Genomic DNA, 19,603 nt, shown 5'->3' with positions numbered 1-19,603 from the left:
TGGCCCCCCATCCTTTCTCCTCTGCACGGACCTCATCGTTGATAGCTTCTTCTGTAAAAGGTAACAGGATGACATGGCATGAGATCATTGCGTGATATCATTGCTCGGTACTGTCACAGAGACTGATACAACACATAACCTAGAGATGTAATCATGATTATTATGATAATTATCATTCTTCACCTAAAGACATACACTGCGACCGCAGGCTTTGAGTACAACATTCCCGGTAAAAGTGAAAGACCTCACATCTGATGATAATTACCCATGACTCTTACAAATCAAATTATGTAAATACATAAGTACTACATGTAAATAAATGTAATACTTACTGTTGCGGATCCGACAAGGTCGTTCCGTCATTTACGGCATTGGTTGCTCTCACGCTCCTCGTTGGTCGCCGACGAGACCACCTCTGCTATCTCGGCCCATATCTTCTGGTAGGCCTTTGGGGTGGGCTTCCCATGCCCTCCCTGTGTCAAATCACCCCAGCGTGACTCGACCTCCTGCAGGAGGGAGGAATTTGTCTCGTCTAAGAATTTCCTTGCTCTCTTTCATCCTGCCAATTGTTCCTCTCCCGTCTCACTGCTCTTGCCTGCCTCAGTATCAACAGCGTGCTGTGTCGCCTCCTCCTCTCCCTCCATTTTGGCACCAAACTCTGGCAAATATCTGGCTGGTAACAGCTAATTTTTTTTTCCCAAGTTGCTCTAAAGCTCTAAACTCTCCTTCCTTCCTCCTAAAGCAGCTACATCACACCCAGACACGCCTTCATTCCCTCTCAGCTCCTTCTCTCTCTGTCTCCTCTTATGCCCATGTCATGATGACCCTTGACCTCCTGAATGCCGGGAATCGAGCGTTGCCATGCCGTTGCTAAGGATGGCAACACTTTATCGCAGAAGGTTAGAGAGATTTAACGCTATCGCCCATTTTATATCGCTCGAGGTAATGCCCAATTTCAAAAATGGAGACTAGGGGCTTTGAGAATGGGCGACAAGCCGGCGACCTGAAAACCCATTTTTACCGCCCGCCCACACTGGAAATAACGCCCATTTTTGGGCGATCTGCACAAAAGTGTACAATCTAGCCCTAGGTGCTTGGCAAGTTTACTATTGTGCTGCTTCTATTTGATTCAGTAGTGTCTAACAACATGTATGCCTCACTGTTTGAAAACAAATCCACTAGGGACTTTCTCTGAGATTATATCAGGAGTTTTAATAGACATTGGTCTGTGCCACCCCTAATCGTTTTGTACTATGGCTTATTTACAGCTAGATGAGGGGAAACAACCACAAGCTCCTTGACAATTGCTGAAGTAATTTTCCAGAGCCTCTCCTGAGCTACAAACAACTGCTTCTTTACAACAAAATAGGAATTAGCCCCTGATCCCTGACCTAACACCTGCTCCATGCCATCTGAAATAAAAAGAGAAATCTGACAATAAAAGCAGTAACCTGCTCCTGTTCATGCGTTATCACTTATCATAGTTATAGCTGTTTTCTCTGTTCTTCTACCTACCGCTTGGTACAAAGTCGCCACCCCTTTAACCAGCTCCCTGCAAAGCAGACTGCAGAGGTGCTCAGACTGCTGCATGTCCTACCCCATTACCTTGAAACAATGAAGGTCTTTCTGGGGCTCTCATGGGCTTTCATTTGACCTGCCCTTTTAAGATTACTGCTGCCTTTAAGGCCCAGGTGATACTGGAACTTCTCTCACAATATTCATAGCACTCAATCGAGCACATTTAGCAATGCCCGAAGTCTGCTGTCTCTATGGTAATGAGGGCTCCAAGAAATCACAGTGCTAATTTTCTTCCTTGGGAATGGCATACTTCTGCTACTCTCAAGTCTCCCCAGTGTCTGTCTAGGAAATTCAGCCCGACTAAGTCAATAAACTGTTGTTTGGTTAGAATAGTTTATCTTGAATGTTACAATATAAAGAGTTACAATTATATAGTGCCTTTCACGACCACCAGCCGTCCCAAAGCGCTTTACAGCCAATTAAATTTTTTTTGAAGTGGAGTCACTGTTGTAATATGATAAACCATATTTGCGCACAGCTAGGTCCCGCAAACAGCAATGTGATTCCGCAGCTATGTTCGCACCCGGGTGTCCCTTGAGATGGAGCACGCGGTGCCTACCGGTACGCTTGAGGCCTTCTGCGACCGGTGGGTACAGGAGGGACTGGAGTGCATCATTACAACAGGGAACAACATTTTAATTTGATTTGTTAAGGTTCTCTTTAACATTTTTTGTTAATTTGTGGGTTCTGGTGGTTGCGTTCCTTTAACAAGGGGTCACATGGTTGAATTGTATTATTTAAAAAGAGTTGTGAGCTAGAAGCTGATTAAGCAGTTGTAGATTGTTTGACTCTCCAAACGTGCTGTTGCTACAGAGTCTCTCTGTGAGAGCAAAAGCTGCCTGCTACTGCTACAGAGGTGCCTGGAGAGAGAAGAGGAGGAGGTAGAGAGAAAACAAAAGGGAGCATTCAATCACTAGCTCCATTAATTGATGATTTTGATTGCTCTCCATTTTGAGAGAGGGAAGAAGAAGCTGCATGTACAGGAAACAACATCATCTGTGTGGAAGGAGGGAGAGCTAACTCAACATCTGCAGGTGAGTGTTTTTGGTGCACTCTCCACAAAAGACTATTATTTATAAGTGAGGGGAGGATGAAAGAGGAAGAAGAAGGCCGGAACATTGTGGGGGGTGTGTGTGAGTGTGTGAGGCTCTTGCTAATAACTAGGCCAAACACACCACTAAAACATCACTCCTCCATTGCCTGGCCCGGGACAGCTGGAGCTGCCTAGGTAAAGTCCCTGCTCTTTATCGTTAAGACCTGGTGGAGGACTGTGCCTGAGTAGTTCCAGCCATCCCGGGTGAAGATAGCTTCTCCCCTCCCCCGCCAGAAGAACATCAGAATAGACTTTTGTGTTACCATCGGAGAATGCACCCCTCAAGCACCCACACACCATCGTGAGTGGTGATCCCGCCCCTGCAGCCACCCTCCTTCCACCCCCCCGCCACCCCACCTCTCTCTCTGTCTCTCTCTGTGTCTCTCTCCCATTCTGAGAAACACCTAATTTCTTTTCTTTTAATTAATTTTTGAGCAGAGGGGAGAAAGCATCTCTCCCATTGTCATAAAAAACAGGGAGAGGTGTGTTTTAAATTAAGAACACCCTCTGCTCACAAACCAAGGCCTGAATTACCATCATTCGGCCTGAGACTTGGGGGTGAATGTAGCCCTTAAAGAAATAGCACCCTGCTTTGGAGACTCCATCTTCATTGGTGGTGGGGCCAGCAAGGACTTACCCGAGTGTGGTAGCCATAGCTGCTCCCGCTGCTCCTGCTGTTCCGTCACATTTTAAACTTATAACAAAGAAAAACAGCAATGTGATAATGACAAGATAATCTGGTTTTGTTATGTTGGTTGAGGAATAAATGTGGCCAGGACATTGGGGATAACTCCCCTGCTCTTCTTCGAAATAGTGAACTGGGAAAATAGATTAAAGCGTAAGACGGTTGATAAGCAGTGGCAGATATTTAAGGAGAAATTTCATAACTCTCAACAAAAATATATTCCAGTGAGAAGGAAAGACTTTAAGAGAAAGAAGAACCATCTGGGGATAATTACGGCATTAAAGGATGGTATCAAATTGGAAACAATGGCATACAAAGTGGCCAAGATTAGTGGGAGGCCAGAGGATTGGGAAATTTTTTTAAACCAGCAAAGGACGACTAAAAAAATAATAAAGAGAGAGAAGATAGATTATGAGAGTAAACTAGCAAGAAATATAAAAACACATAGTAAGAGCTTCTACAGATATATAAAAAGGAAAAGAGTAGCTAAAGTAAACGTTGGTCCCTTAGAGGATGAGACTGGGGATTTAATAATGGGGAACAGGGAAATAGCAGAGACTTTGAATAAAAATTTTGTGTCAGTCTTCATGGTAGAAGATACTAAAAACACCCCTATAATAGATAATCAAGGGGCTATAGGGAGGGGGAACTTAAAGCAATCACTATCACTAAAGAAAAAGTACTCGGTAAAATAATGGGACTAAAGGCGGACAAATCCCCTGGACCTGATGGCCTGCATCCTAGGGTCTTAAAAGAAGTGGCTGCAGAGGATAGTGGATGCATTGGTTGTAATCTACCAAAATTCCCTGGATTCTAGAGAGGTCCCAGCGGATTGGAAAACCGCAAATGTAATGCCCTTATTTAAAAAAGGAGACAGAAAGCAGGAAACTATAGACCAGTTAGCCTAACATTTGTTGTAAGAATAAAAGTGTTTATTAATAATAACATTGATTCTGCGTATGTATAAATGTTAAAAATGAGATTATACGAAAAGACAGTTTTGAAAGAAACAAAATGGATGCTCACAGGCTTCCAGCATTATAGAGTCTTCTGGCTGGACAGAGCTTAAAGATATGTATTGGAAAGCCATTGACCTAATCAAGGAATGCGCCGGTCCTCCAGACAGACACATGTGTGAGGAGAACCAATAAGGAACTGCCCTGGAACCTAGATCCAATCCTGGGGCTTTCTGAGGAACAATGGCTTTGAGAGATATAAGAACTCAAACCAAAGACCTCTCTCTCTCTCTCCTTCACTCCTGAGCACACGAAGACCAGCTGAAACAGCAGGCCGTGTGCTCAGCCAACCAGCCAGAGGAAAGTGACATATAGCTTTTTATAAATCATTATTGTAACATTATATCTGGTGTAACTAAGTAAGATCTGTAGGGTACCTGATGACTGCTGATAAATGTGCATGTGTGTGTGTTTAATAAACTATTTCGAATTGTTTTAAAAGAATCATCTCGCTGTTAATTTAATACCAGAGATTTAGAGATCTTACAAATTGGGGGCTCGTCCAGGATCTGGCGAGACAGCTTTTTGATGATTCTTTTGAACAATTGGAAATTTCGGGAGTTGCGATTCTAACCTGTGTTGCGAAGTATAATTATAAACGGTTAAACGGATCGGGAGAAGTTGCGTTTTAAGGAGCAGTCGTCTGGATAGTTGGAACTGTTTAAGTGGGGACCCACCAGTGGTTATATTCAAAAGACACAGGATGAAGGGATCGGTCATGGACAGAAAGACAACAATAAAAAGAAATGTTGAGCTAGTTTATCAGGAGAAGTTATCCAAACGTGTATCCATAACAGACATAGAATAGTTAAAGGCACAGGCACGGTACCTCTGCAAGGGCCAACACGTGTCCTTCAGAGAGCTAGTGGCATTTATCCAGGAGAAAGTAGATAAAGGAGAGCTAAGGCTAAAAACGGGCAAACGGTCTCGTGGCATTCAGCGCATTTTATTGTGCCCGGAGAGATGAGTAATTAATGAGGCAGGAGGCCAAAGTGATACAAGATTTAAAATAATTGCAAGTAAGAGATTCAATTAAAAAAAAAAGAGAGATTGAAAGTATAAAACAACAAAAGGAAGATGGCCTCCAACTTGTGAAGCAGTTTAAAGAGGGAGAAATACAACATCTAAGACAAGAAATTGGACAATTAAACCACAGTATTAAGCAATTAGAAAGAGGGGCCGAACAAGCAGCTTCATTGCTACAACAAAGCCTCTCAAATTTAAGTGCCACAGCAGCCATCAATGAAGCAAATGAAAACAAATTAGAATTAAAAAATATATAAATTGGAAAACTTGGGGCTCCAGCAAGAGAAAGATGATGCTAGGGAAGTCATTAAGGGAAGTAATTAAGAAGCCACATAGGGAGGCAGATCACTCCCAGTGGCAACTAGAAATAGCGGGGCCAAAAAGTAAGTTAGGGGAGCAGCAGGCCCTGGTATCCGCAGTAACACGGGGAGCCATAATAGAGACAGCAGAAGGGGACAAGGGGGAGACAGATTGGGAAGAGGAAGGAAGTCAGTATAATCCCCAGGAGTGTGGTGTAGAATGGGATACCATGGAGGCACAAGAGCAAATCGTAGCCGTAATAACCACTTCTTCACGACGTAATGCGCATGGCCACATCGCCAGTAACCATACCGATTCACGGCCCATATCTGGTGCTGACGCTACGGCGTGTAGCCGCGAGTTGGGGTCCATTAATGGTGGGGACGATCCACTGGAATTTAATAGGAGGTGGGCAAATTTCAGGAGGGGTCACCCCGAGTTGGAAGAGAGAGACGTAACACGAGTCCTCCTCTTGGTCTGTTCTATTTCCCTAAAAGATAATCTGCCAGAAGCAGTCCTCCAGCCTGCCGCAGCGGCCGATGCACTCATGACCAAGATCCTAAACCATTTAGGGATCCAAAACTTTAACTTAATGGCTCTGCTTAATCAGACCAAGCAGCACCCAGAAGAGACCCCTAGAGCCTTCAGTAATCGCCTGTACGATATTTTTCAACGTTCGCAGAACCAGGCACCCGCAAATGCTACAGTAGGAAAGAATCAGGAACAATTTAAATTGATGTTCCTGACCCAACTCCAATCTTTAGTTAAAACCACCCTGGGATTACCCATGAAGCCCACCAATCAGTGGACAGATATAGAGACCAGCGCTCAACTAGCCTGGGAGATGGTAAAAGACCAGATAAAGGTGAAGTCACCACCCACTGCAAAAAACCAGTGTCAATAGTGGAGGGATCTCGAAATTACCCCTTTAAGGGACAGTGCTTTAATTGTAAGAAGGTAGGCCACCTAGCAAAAGACTGCAGCAGATTCAGACAAGCACCAAACCATGATGCAACGCATAGATACCTCCCGAGTGATGAATCCAAGCCCTTTGGGACAGATCAACGATTGGACCAGTTGATAATGCTCATACAAACTCAAATTGCCATGTGGAGGATACAAAATCATTTACTGGTGCACACAATCGACAATGCACACTCATTAGAGAGGCCCATTCAAGGATCGACCCTATGTCAGGGTTCGACCCCCAAAGATTGGTCGGAAGTGGGGTTCCGATGTGATGGTAGCGAGAGATCAATAGTCCTTGTTGTCTTAAAAGGGGGCAGGCAGCAGATTATGCTTATCGGTACTGGCTCAGCCATTACCATCATCCACACCCCATACCCTGAACGCCATGCAGCGATGGGCAAGGGTTGTATGACCCTTAAAGGGTTTAACGGTGATACAACCACCTCGTATACAGGGAAGGCCACTGAACTTCAGTTGGGAGGCCTCACCTGTAAGGTCCCAGCCCTGATGCTGATGACCACTCCCGATGGAAGGGGAATTGTAGGGACTGATGTGTTGGATCAGCATGGCACGCTGATAGATTATAATCAGGACTGTGTTTGGATGGGATTGAGAGAAAAGGAGGAGTGATAGAAATTTCAGATGCTCACTCGGTTTTTGCTATTAAAAAGCCATCTGAGTATGACCCTCCGGGGAGCGAAAATGAAGCTGTGGCAAAACTAATTCAGGAACACCTAGCGGTGTTTGCCAATATGCATGACTGAGGAATCTATTGAGGGACTCCCCCACCCCCCGCCCCCCACTGATTCACTAAACAGTATCCCATCCCAAGGGAGAGTCACCCTTACATCCGAGACACCATAAAATCCCGAGTTGAGCAGGGTGTTCTTAGGACACGCACTTTCACGACCAATTCACCCACATGGCCAGTTAAAAAGTCTGATAGCAGCTGGCGACTGACTATTGATTACAAAAAGTTAAATTCTGTAACACCAGCCTGCTCACCGGTAGTAAGAGAAACTCCCACCATATTATCTCAAATTCCTGTTGGTTCCAAGTACTTCTCGACCCTCGACATCACCAATGGATTCTGGAGTATCCCTGTTAAGAGGGAAGATCAGTACAAATTTGCGTTCACATTTGAGGACCAGAGCTACACCTGGACATGCCTGCCTCAGGGGTTGCACAATGCCCCCATGGTATTCACACAAAAGAATGGCTGCAATTTTAAAAGACTTTTCCCGCCCTACCTGCTTGCTGCAGTACGTAGACGACCTACTGCTGGCAACCGACAGCATGGAGGAGCATCTGTCTCTTTTGCACAAACCTTTGACATTGTTGGCTCAGGCGGGACTAAAGGTGAATCCCCGTAAGGCTCAATTAGTAAAAGAACGGGTCACCTTTCTAGGAGTGTCCATTTCTCCAGAGGGATCATCCCCCGACGCTCACAAGATGGAGATAATACAGCGACTGCCATTACCCAGTTCCAAAGCAGCCCTACGATCATTCTTGGGTTTGGTGGGGTACCAAAGGAACTTTATCCCAGGCTTTGCAGAGCGTGCAAAGCCCCTGTATGATTTAATAAAACTGCAGGGTGATGCCATACGCCCGGCATGGACTGATGCTCACACCCAGTCCATGGCTAAATTAAAAACTGCAGTGATACAGGCCACTTGTCTGATCTCTCCTGATCCCATGCAGCCCTTCCATTTGGAGGTCGGGGCCACAGAGCAAAGCCTCACTGCAGTTCTGTGCCAAATGCGAGCTGATCGATCACAGCCCATTGCATATGCGTCTCGAATCCTGCAGGGGGCAGAAAAGATGTATACCGCATGCGAGCGCCACCTACTGGCCGTCTTCTGGTCAGTACATCACTTTACCTTTATAACTGGGTTACAAGCTACAATCCTGCACAGCGGACACACACCTCTGAAACTATTGATGAAACCTGGAGATTCGCTAGTTTCCTCACAGCGCCTCAGCAAATGGACAATGGAATTTATGGAAAGAGACATTGATACCATTTCAAACCCAAACCACATTGCTGCCACATTTTCTGATCTATGAGGGGGACCCGCATGAATGTCCGTTACCCCTGATTAACTTTGAGACCCATCCTGTGCAGAAAGAGCCCATACAGGGTGCCCCAGATGTCTCTATCGATGGGTCCTCATATCACATTGAGGGATCTCCTCACACTGGGTATGCCAGAAAGAACCATCCAGCAAAGATGCAACAGACAGTCTTCACAATATGCAAAAATTTCTAACTGCTGTGAAAGAAACCTCAGATAGACCTGTGAATATTTGGCCTATGCTATAAACACCATGCTCTCCTTGCCCCTATATCACAAAAATGACTATTGTAAGATAGACGGTAAGGCCCTGGTTACGCCTGCTCTGGTCATACCTTAAACAGCGATCCCAGCCCTGCTTTATAAGAAAGGTAGCAGCCCATAGAAAAGAGGGTCCACATAGTGAGGGAAATTCCAGAGCAGACAGAGCAGCCAAGGATGCTGCGATTGATGGGGAGATAGAGGATATAGTTGTTTAGTTCTGCAATGCTGTTAGCAAGGCCTCCCCAACAGATCATCTAGATTTAAAATCCCTGCAGCAGCAATACTGATCATATGCTGTTGTAAGTAGCTGGCACGAGGAAGGCAGACCCCTTCCTCAACCAACAGCCTGGGCTCCCAATACCATACTAGCCACTACCTCTGACTCAGATGAGCAGTTGCTGATGTTCAAAAGAAAGCTAAATGCCTGCACAGTGGTGTGTGTTCCACCAGAGATGGGTCAGGAACTGCTCGCCCTCTTTCACTCCTACCCCACAGCAGGGCACTATTCGACCCTGGTAACCTTCTATAAGGTAGCATCCACAGCTGGTGGCCTTCCATGAAGGAAACAACCAACACGTGGCACGATGCCTACCGTGCCTGCAACATAATCCTCCCGCATGCACTAACCGAGCCTTGCTTCAAAGTGCAACCCCACCTCAAGGGCCATGGACTCACCTCCAGAGAGACTTAATTGGGCCACTTCCACAGGTGCAAGGCAATTTTCAGCATGCCCTCGTGGTGGTGGATCAATTCACTAAATGGATCAAAGCAATCCCCTGCCGTTCCAACACCGCAATCACAGCAGCCAAAACACTATTGAATTATGTGTTTTGTAGGTGGGGAGTACCAGTGCAAGTGTACAGCGATCAAGGTTCACACTTTACCGGTAAAATTTTTATCCACCTGCAGGAAATGTTGGGGATAAAACACAAATTACATATTGCTCATCACCCCCAGTCGTCCGGTGGGGTCGAAAGGGGAAACAGGACCTTCACGTTAATGTTTAAAAAATTGTGCGTGGACCACCCCACTCAATGGGCTAACATGCTGCCAATGTGCTTAATGGCAATGAGGTCCACACCTCAGAGAACAACAGGGGTCTCCCCATATCAGGCCATGACGGGGAGGCTCATGGGAACACCAGGCTAGCTAACACTAACAGGGATGAGTCCCCTGACAACGAAAACATGTAGTTCCAAGTGGCTGGAACAAGTGGTAGATCACACCGATCAGATCAATCGATTTGTGGTCACCAAATTGGGGAAGTCAAGAAGACAAATCAAAAAGTGGATTTACTCTGCAGCATCCATGATGCTAAGGATGATGTGAATAGCATGTTTAGTGAGTTGGTCTTACCGCAGGTAAAGGGTACACAGCCAGATAGGGAATGGGTGACCAACAGGAAGAGCAGTGGAAGGAAGGTAGTGCAGGGGTCCCCTGAGGTCATTCCCCTGCAAAACAGATACACCGCTTTGGGTACTGTTGAGGGGGGTGACTCATCAGGGGAGAGCAGCAGCAGCCAGGTTCATGGCACTGTGGCTGGCTCTGCTGCACAGGAGGGCAGGAAAATGTGGGAAAGCTATAGTGATAGGGGATTCTATTGTAAGGGGAATAGATAGACATTTCTGCAGCCACAACCGAGACTCCAGGATGGTATGTTGCCTCCCTGGTGCAAGGGTCAAGGATGTCTTGGAGCAGATGCAGGATATTTTGAAGGGGGAGGGTAAACAGCCAGTTGGCATGATGAATATAGGTACCAACGATATATGTAAAAAATGGGATGAGGTCCTACAAGATGAATTTAGGGAGCTGGGAATTAAATTAAAAAGTAGGACCTCAAAAGTAGTAATCTCAGGATTGCTACCAGTGTCACATGCTAGTCAGAGTAGGAATCGCAGGATAGTTCAGATGAATACGTGGCTTGAGGAATGGTGCAGAAGGGAGGGATTCAAATTCCTGGGACATTGGAACCGGTTCTGGGGGAGGTGGGACCAGTACAAACCGGATGGTCTGCACCTGGGCAGGACCGGAACCAATGTCCTAGGGGGAATGTTTGCTAGTGCTGTTGGGGAGGGGTTAAACTAATATGGCAGGGGGATGGGAACCTATGCAGGGAGACAGAGGAAAGTAGAATGGGGGCAGAAGCAAAAGATAGAAGGAGGAAAAGTAAAAGTGGAGGGCAGAGAAATCGAAGATAAAAAGCAAAAAGGGCCACATTACAGCAAAATTCTAAGTGGCAAAGAATGTTAAAAAGACAAGCCTGAAGGCTCTGTGCCTCAATGCGAGGAGTATTCGCAATAAGGTGGATGAATTAACTGCGCAGATAGCAGTTAACGGATATGATGTAATTGGCATCACGCAGACATGGCTCCAGGGTGACCAAGGCTGGGAACTCAACATCCAGGGATATTCAACATTTAGGAAAGATAGACAGAAAGGAAAAGGAGGTGGGGTGGCGTTGCTGGTTAAAGAGGAAATTAATGCAATAGTAAGGAAGGACATTACCTTGGATGATGTGGAATCAATATGGGTGGAGCTACGGAATACCAAAGGGCAGAAAACGCTAGTGGGAGTTGTGTACAGACCACCAAACAGTATAGTGAGGTTGGGGACAGCATCAAACAGGAAATTAGGGATGCATGCAATAAAGGTACAGCAGTTATCATGGGCGACTTTAATCTACATATAGATTGGGCTAACCAAACTGGTAGCAATGCGGTGGAGGAGGATTTCCTGGCATGTATTAGGGATGGTTTTCTGGACCAATATGTCGAGGAACCAACTAGAAGGCTGGCCATCCTAGACTGGGTGATGTGTAATGAGAAAGGACTAATTAGCAATCTTGTTGTGCGAGGCCCCTTGGGGAAGAGTGACCATAATATAGTAGAATTCTTTATTAAGATGGAGAATGACACAGTTAATTCAGAGACTAGGGTCCTGAACTTAAGGAAAGGTAACTTCGATGGTATGAGACGTGAATTGGCTAGAATAGACTGGCGAGTAATACTTAAAGGGTTGATGGTGGATAGACAATGGCAAACATTTAAAGATCACATGGATGAACTTCAACAATTGTACATCCCTGTCTGGAGTAAAAATAAAACGGGGAAGGTGGCTAACAAGGGAAATTAAGGATAGTGTTAAATCCAAGGAAGAGGCATATAAATTGGCCAGAAAAAGCAGCAAACCAGAGGACTGGGAGAAATTTAGAATTCAGCAGAGGAGGACAAAGGGTTTAATTAGGAAGGGGAAAATAGAGTATGAGAGGAAGCTTGCTGGGAACATAAAAATTGACTGCAGAAGCTTCTATAGATATGCGAAGAGAAAAATATTAGTGAATACCATTTAAACAAATACTTTGGTTCTGTCTTCACGAAGGAAGACACAAATAACCTTCAGGAAATACTAGGGAACCGAGGGTCTAGTGAGAAGGAGGAACTGAAGGAAATCCTTATTGGGCTGGAAATTGTGTTAGGGAAAATGATGGGATTGAAGGCCGATAAATCCCCGGGGCCTGATAGTCTGCACCCCAGAGTACTTAAGGAAGTAGCCCTAGAAATAGTGGATGCATTGGTGATCATTTTCCAACAGTCTATCGACTCTGGATCGGTTCCTATGGACTGGAGGGTAGCTAATGTAATACCACTTTTTAAGAAGGTAGGGAGAGAGAAGGCGGGTAATTATAGACTGGTTAGCCTGACATCAGTAGTGGGGAAAATATTGGAATCAATTATTAAAAATGAAATAGCAGCACATTTGGTCGATAAGTCAGCATGGATTTATGAAAAGGAAATCCTGCTTGACAAATCTTCTAGAATTTTTTGAGGATGTAACTGGTTGAGTCAACAAGGGAGAACCGGTGAATGTAGTGTATCTGGACTTTCAAAAGGCTTTTGACAAGGTCCCACACAAGAGATTGGTGTGCAAAATTAAAGCACATGGTATTGGGGGTAATGTACTGACATGGATAGAGAACTGGTTGGCAGACAGGAAGCAGAGAGTCAGTATAAACGGGTCCTTTTCAGAATGGCAGACAGTGACTAGTGGGGTGCTGCAGGGCTTAGTGCTGGGACCCCAGCTATTTACAATATACATTAACGATTTGGATGAGAGAATTGAGTGTAATATCTCCAAGTTTCCAGATGACACTAAGCTGGGTGACGGTGTGATCTGTGAGGAGGATGCTAAAAGGCTGCATGGTGACTTGGATTGATTAGGTGAGTGGGCAAATGCATGGCAGATGCAGTATAATGTGGATAAATGTGAGGTTATCCACTTTGGTGGCAAAAACACAAAGGCAGAATATTATCTGAATGGTGACAGATTAGGAAAAGGAGGTGCAACGAGACCTGGGTGTCATGGTACATCAGTCATTGAAAGTTGGCATGCAGGTACAGCAGGCGGTGAAGAAGGCAAATGGTATGTTGGCCTTCATAGCTAGGGGATTTGAGTATACGAGCAGGGAGATCTTATTGCAGTTGTACGGAGCCTTAGTGAGGCCTCACCTGGAATATTGTGTTCAATTTTGGTCTCCTAATCTGAGGAAGGACGTTCTTACTATTGTGGGAGTGCAGCGAAGGTTCACCAGACTGATTCCAGGGATGGCTAGGCTGTTATATGAGGAGAGACTGGATCAATTGGGCCTGTATTCACTGGAGTTTAGAAGGATGAGAGGGGATCGCATAGAAACATAGAAAATTCTGACGGGACTGGACAGGTTAGATGCAAGAAGAATGTTCCCGATGTTGGGGAAGTCCAGAACCAGGAGACATAGTCTAAGGATAAGGGGTAAGGCATTTAGGACTGAGATGAGGAGAAACTTCTTCACTCAGAGAGTTGTTAACCTGTGGAATTCCCTACTGCAGAGAGTTGTTGATGTCAGTTCGTTGGATATATTCAAGAGGGAGTTAGATGTGGTCCTTATGGCTAAAGGGATCAAGGGGTATGGAGAGAAAGCAGGAAAGGGGTACTGAGGTGAATGATCAGCCATGATCTTATTGAATGGTGGTACAGGCTCACAGGGCCGAATGGCCTACTCCTGCACCTATTTTCTATGGTTCTATGTTTCTATGTACTTTGACAAGAAAGTACGTCCCTTTGAGTACGAGGTGGGAGACTTAGTAATGATTCTAAATTATGGGAAAAAGAGGCTGCCTTTGAGCCCAGGTGGTGGGGACCGCATAAGATTGTAGACCGATTGAACCCCACGGTTTATTTGATTCAGTTATCGGGGGAAAGTGCATTTAGTACAAGAAGTGGTTTCACATTAATCAGTTAAAAATTGCCAAAGAGTAAATACTGCACTGATTTTGTTTCCCACAGACTATGTTACGGATCCTTACGGTTGTCAGGACGATACTGGACATGACCAAAGCCGAGGGAAGATGGAGAAGTGGGAGCTGCAGCATAACTCCCGAACATCATCAATCATCAATGTACTTGGAGAAGTGACGGTGCACCGAAGATACGGGAAGGGGAGCGTCTACGCTGGAGATTTTGTTGTACTATAGTAAATCCCCAAAGTTGGCCTACACCTTATGAGGTGGGGACCAATTAGACCATCCACTTTTCTCTCTCTCTCTCAGTTTAAAACCCATAAACAGCGGTCATCCACCTCACAGAAACATAAACAGCAGAGCTATCTGAACCCTCTCATTGTTTATGATATGTGAACCCTGAGCAGATAAACCATATGAGGGGCCAATAAGGATATTTCCCCCTCAAGGTGGGGAGTTTGTAAGAATAAAAGTGTTTATTAATTGTTCAAACTGTCACAGGAGAGAGAGTGGAGAGCACCAGTTCAAACTGTCACAGGAGCATCCAGTCGTGCCCCGGTAACTGCCCCCAAAGGAAGTGGATTGTGGGAAATTGCACTCCGCTTCCATTGAGGGGTGGTAATGCCAATTTTGCGGCGGGAGCAGGACTTCCACGCTGGGGGCTAAAATTCCCGGCCCCAGAAGGTTACCGCCCCCAAGATGGGAGCCTGTGCGGGGAGGCAGGGGGAAGTGGAGGGGAGACGGGAGCGGGGGCTGGAGGGGAGAGTGGTAGAGGTGGGGGGCGGAGAAACCCAGGGCGGGGGATGGGAGGGGCCACATTGCAGCTGAGGTCTGGGGGGGTGAAGTGTGTTGGAGGGGCGGGCCTGGGGGCTCTGTGCCTCGGTGCGGGGAGTGTTCGGAGTGGGGTGGACGGGTTGACTGTGCAGATGGCGGTTGGAGGATGTGGTGTGGTTGGTGTCGTGGGGGCGTGGCTCCGGGGTGGCCGGGGCTGGGGGCTCGACCTTCAGGGGTGTTCGGCATTTGGGAAGGATTCTGACGGGACGGGGCGGGTTGGGTGCGGGGGGAGTGTTCCCGGTGTTGGGTGGGTCCGGAGCTGGTGGGGGGGTGGGGAGGGGGTCACACTCTTGGGATAGAGGGTGGGCTGTTTGGGCCTGGGATGGGGAGAGACTTCCTCACTCGGGGAGTTGTTGGCCTGTGGGATTCCCTGCCGCGGAGAGTTGTTGATGCCAGTTCATTGGATGTGTTCGGGAGGGAGTTGGATGTGGTCCTTGCAGCTGGGGGGGTCGGGGGGTGTGGAGGAGGCGTGGGGGGGAGGTGCTGGGGTGGGTGATCAGCCATGATCTTGTTGAATGGCGGTGCAGGCTCGAAGGGCCGAATGCCCTACTCCTGCACCTATTTTCTATGTTTCTATGTTTTTTTTCTGTTAATAATAACATTGATTCTGTGTATGTATAAATGTTAAAAATGAGATTATACAAAAAGACAGTTTTGAAAGAGACAAAATGGACACTCACAGGCTTCAGCATGTTCTGTGTGTATATTGTCTTCTGGCTGCTCAGAGGTTAAAGATGTGTATTGGAAAGCCATTGACCTAATCAAGCAATGCGCTGAGCCTCCAGACAGACACATGTGTGAGGAGACCCAATAAGGAACTGCCCTGGAACCAAGATCCAATCCTGGGGCTTTCTGAGGAACAATGGCTTTGAGAGATATAAGAACTCAAGCCAAAGACCTCTCTCTCTCCTTCACTCCTGAGCACACGGCAAACCGCCGGCTGAAGACCAGCCGAAACAGCAGGCCGTGTGCTCAGCCAACCAGCCAGAGGAAAGTGACATATACCTTTTTATAAATGATTATTGTAACATTGTATCTGTTGTAACTAAGTAGATCTGTAGGATAGCTGATGACTGCTGATAAATGTGTATGTGTGTGTGTTTAATAAACTATTTTGAATCGTTTTAAAAGAATCAGTTCCGCTCTCAATTTAATGCCAGAGATTTAGAGATCTTACGCTGTCATTGGGAAAATGCTGGAGTCCATTACTAAGGAAGCAGTAGCCCAACATTTAGAAAAGCATAATACAGTCGAGCTAAGCCATCATGATTTTATGAAAGAGAAATCATGTTTGACAAATTTGCTGGCGTTCTTTGAGGATAAGGGGGAACCAGTGAACGTGGTATATTTAGATTTCCAAAAGGCATTCGATAAGGTGCCACATAAGAGGTCATCCAAGGAAAAGAATGTTTGAAGACCAGGCCCTCAAATCTACCACCAAGCTCATGGTCTACAGGGCTGCAGTAATACCCGCACTCCTGTATGAGTCTGAGGCATGGACGATGTATAGAAGGCACCTCAAGTCGTTGGAGATATATCACCAACGATGTCTCCGCAAGATCCTGCAAATCCCCTGGGAGGACAGGCGCACGAACATCAGTGTCCTCATCCAGGCTGACATCCCCAGTATTGAAGCACTGACCACACTCAATCAGCTTCGCTGGGCAGGCCACATTGTTCGCATGCCAGATACGAGACTCCCTAAGCAAATGCTTTGTGCAGAACTCCGTCCTGGTAAGCGAGCCAAAGGTGGGCAGCAGAAGCGTTACAAGGACACCCTCAAAGCCTCCCTGGTAAATTGCGACATCACCACTGACAACTGGGAGACCTTGGCCGAAGACTGCCTGAGGTGGAGAAAGTGCATCTGGGAGGGCGTTGAGCTCTTCGAGTCTCAACGCAAAGAGCGTGAAGAGGTCAAGCGCAGACAGCGGAAGGAGCGTGCGGCAAACCAGCCCCACCCACTCCTTCCCTCGATGAATGTCTGTCCCACCTGTAACAGCGTCTGTGGCTCTCGTATTGGACTGTGCAGCCACCAGAGAACTCACTTTGGGAGTGGAAGCAAATCTTCCTCGATTCCGAGGGACTGCCTATGATGATGATGACATAAGAGGTTACTGCACAAGATAAAAGTTCATGGAGTTGGGGGAAATATATTAGCATGGATAGAGGATTGGCTAACTAACAGAAAATAGAGAGTCGGGATAAATGGATCATTTTCCGGTTGGCAAACAGTGACTAGTGGGGTGCTGCAGGGATCGGTGCTGGGTCCTCAACTATTTTCAATCTATATTAATGACTTGGATGCTGGGACCGAGTGTAATGTAGCCAAGTTTGCTGATGAGGACACAAGTTGTGAGGAGGACACAAAGAATCTGCAAAGAGATATAGACAGGCTAAGTGAGTGGGCAAACATTTGGCAGATGGAGTATAATGTGGGAAAGTTTGGGGTTATCCACTTTGGCAGGAAAAATAAAAAAGTAAATTACAGTTGTGCCCAGATTTCTAAGAATTGGTGTTCAACAAGGCCTACACATTGCTTAAGATGCAAGTTTTCTTTTTTGCTTTTTCTGATAACTAATTTTATACAAGAGCAAGAATCAAAATAATATTACCGATTGACTGAAAGATGTTACCACTTGTTACCATCTGTCTTGCTCTTCTGTCTACTTATGTCTACTTCTAAACGTATAAAAAAATACATATCTGGGTCACAATCAATGTTCCTTCCAATATTTTTTGTGCTGAGCAGGCCACAAATTCCTTTGAGAGTGATCTTCTCGTCTGTGGGTAAATTTTACAACAACAACAGCAACAGCAACCACTTAAAAGCATATATACAGTAATGCCATATTGCCACCCCACCATCTCAAATCATGAGACAATCAGACAAGGTTCTATACATAACTTCTTTGTTTTTGAACTCAATTCCTCTAGAAATGAATCCCAGTGTTTTATTTGCATTTTTATAGTTGTTTTAACCTGCGTTGGTGCTTTTAATGACTAATGAATCTATACCCTAGATCTTTTTGCACCTCTACCCATTTAGGCTCTTTACGGAAGAAATTGCCCAACATCTTGTTTGGGGGTGATAACCCAGTCGGGGAGGGACTTCCTGCTGCAGAATTGAGGTTATCGCCCCTTACAGGAAGTGGAGTGCAATGTCATGTGCTCCACTTCCTGTTAGAGCGGTATCAGGGGCACTACACGGGCGGGATTGGCAGCGCTATGCGGCTTCTCCGTTTCAATGCCCCTCCCCTTCCGTTAAAGGAGAGGGCCGCTGTGCAATCTACAGGACCTCTGATTGCCTCCATTGGGCCACCAGGCCAGCGTGGTGCCTTCGTCGCAGCCTGGCATCTGAACAGAGTGCCAGGCTACACGATGGCGGTTCGGCCCATGCCATGGAGCACCAAGACGGGCCGACCGGTGAGTCAGCCAAAACGACAAAATGGCGGCGCACGGCAGTGCGCACCTGGCTTTTAACTTCTGCCCCAGGAGCGGAGGTCGGCCCGGTTTGTGACCTGAGAGGCTGGCGCTGACACCGCTTGCGGCAGCCTCGCGGGGAGCTGGCCAATTCCCGCTGCGGGGCGAAAAAGTGTCGCCGCGGGATGCGAAGGCGTCGCTGCACACGGCAATGATGCATGGCAGCCCGGGGCACTACGAGCGGGGTGTGGCACTACAGTGTTAGCGCTTCTGCAAAGTCCCACCAGAAGTCGGTCATCATGGGGGCGGGAGATCGACAGGAAGTCAGACTGAGGGGCAGAATTTGGATCAGCGGTGGAGTGGTGGTGACATCACAGCATGTGTGTGCCACCACGCTTTCTCCCCTCTGTTAAAGGGAAGAGAATGTCATTTTTTATCTTTGGCCACTGGGCCACCAGGGAGGGTTTAGGCCGGGCCAGTGGCCTGGCACCCAAGAGGGGGTGCCAGGTTGCCCATTGGTGGCCCAGCCGAACCCGTGAGCACTATCTTGCCGGCCGATCAGGACGTCGGACGTCAAAATTAAGTACATGGTGGCCGCAGCCGTAGGCCCTCTCCTTGAAGGGCCGGTGCACTGCTGGGCCGCACAGACTCCCGATAAGGTGCACCGACAGAAAAAGCTGTCAGGAGCACCATGTGGCGTGGCATCGATTTTATTTTAGGTGAATTCCTGTCGGGTTATTTTTCAGGTGAGTGAGAGCGGCGGTGCGCATTCTGATAATGTGCTTGCGGCAGTCATCAGCATTGGGGCGGAATTGGGTCCAGGCCGAAAAATCCCTAACCTGAATTTGGGTCGGGGCGGCCATTTGATCACAAAACGCGGCCACAGGATTTCGCCGCATGGCCGCCGCAAACAGGGAGTATCTGGTTTTTCTGAGATCCTGAATTTCGGCCCTAATGCTTTTGGTCTTCCCAATATTTAATTGTAGAACATTTCTGCTCATCCAGTACTGGATGTTGGACAAGCAATCTGACAATTTAGATACCAAGCATGGGTTGAGAGATGTGGTG

This window comes from Pristiophorus japonicus, chromosome 6, assembly GCF_044704955.1.
Source record: "Pristiophorus japonicus isolate sPriJap1 chromosome 6, sPriJap1.hap1, whole genome shotgun sequence".
Lineage (NCBI taxonomy): Eukaryota > Metazoa > Chordata > Chondrichthyes > Pristiophoridae > Pristiophorus > Pristiophorus japonicus.
Note: the sequence above shows the minus strand (reverse complement) of the source record.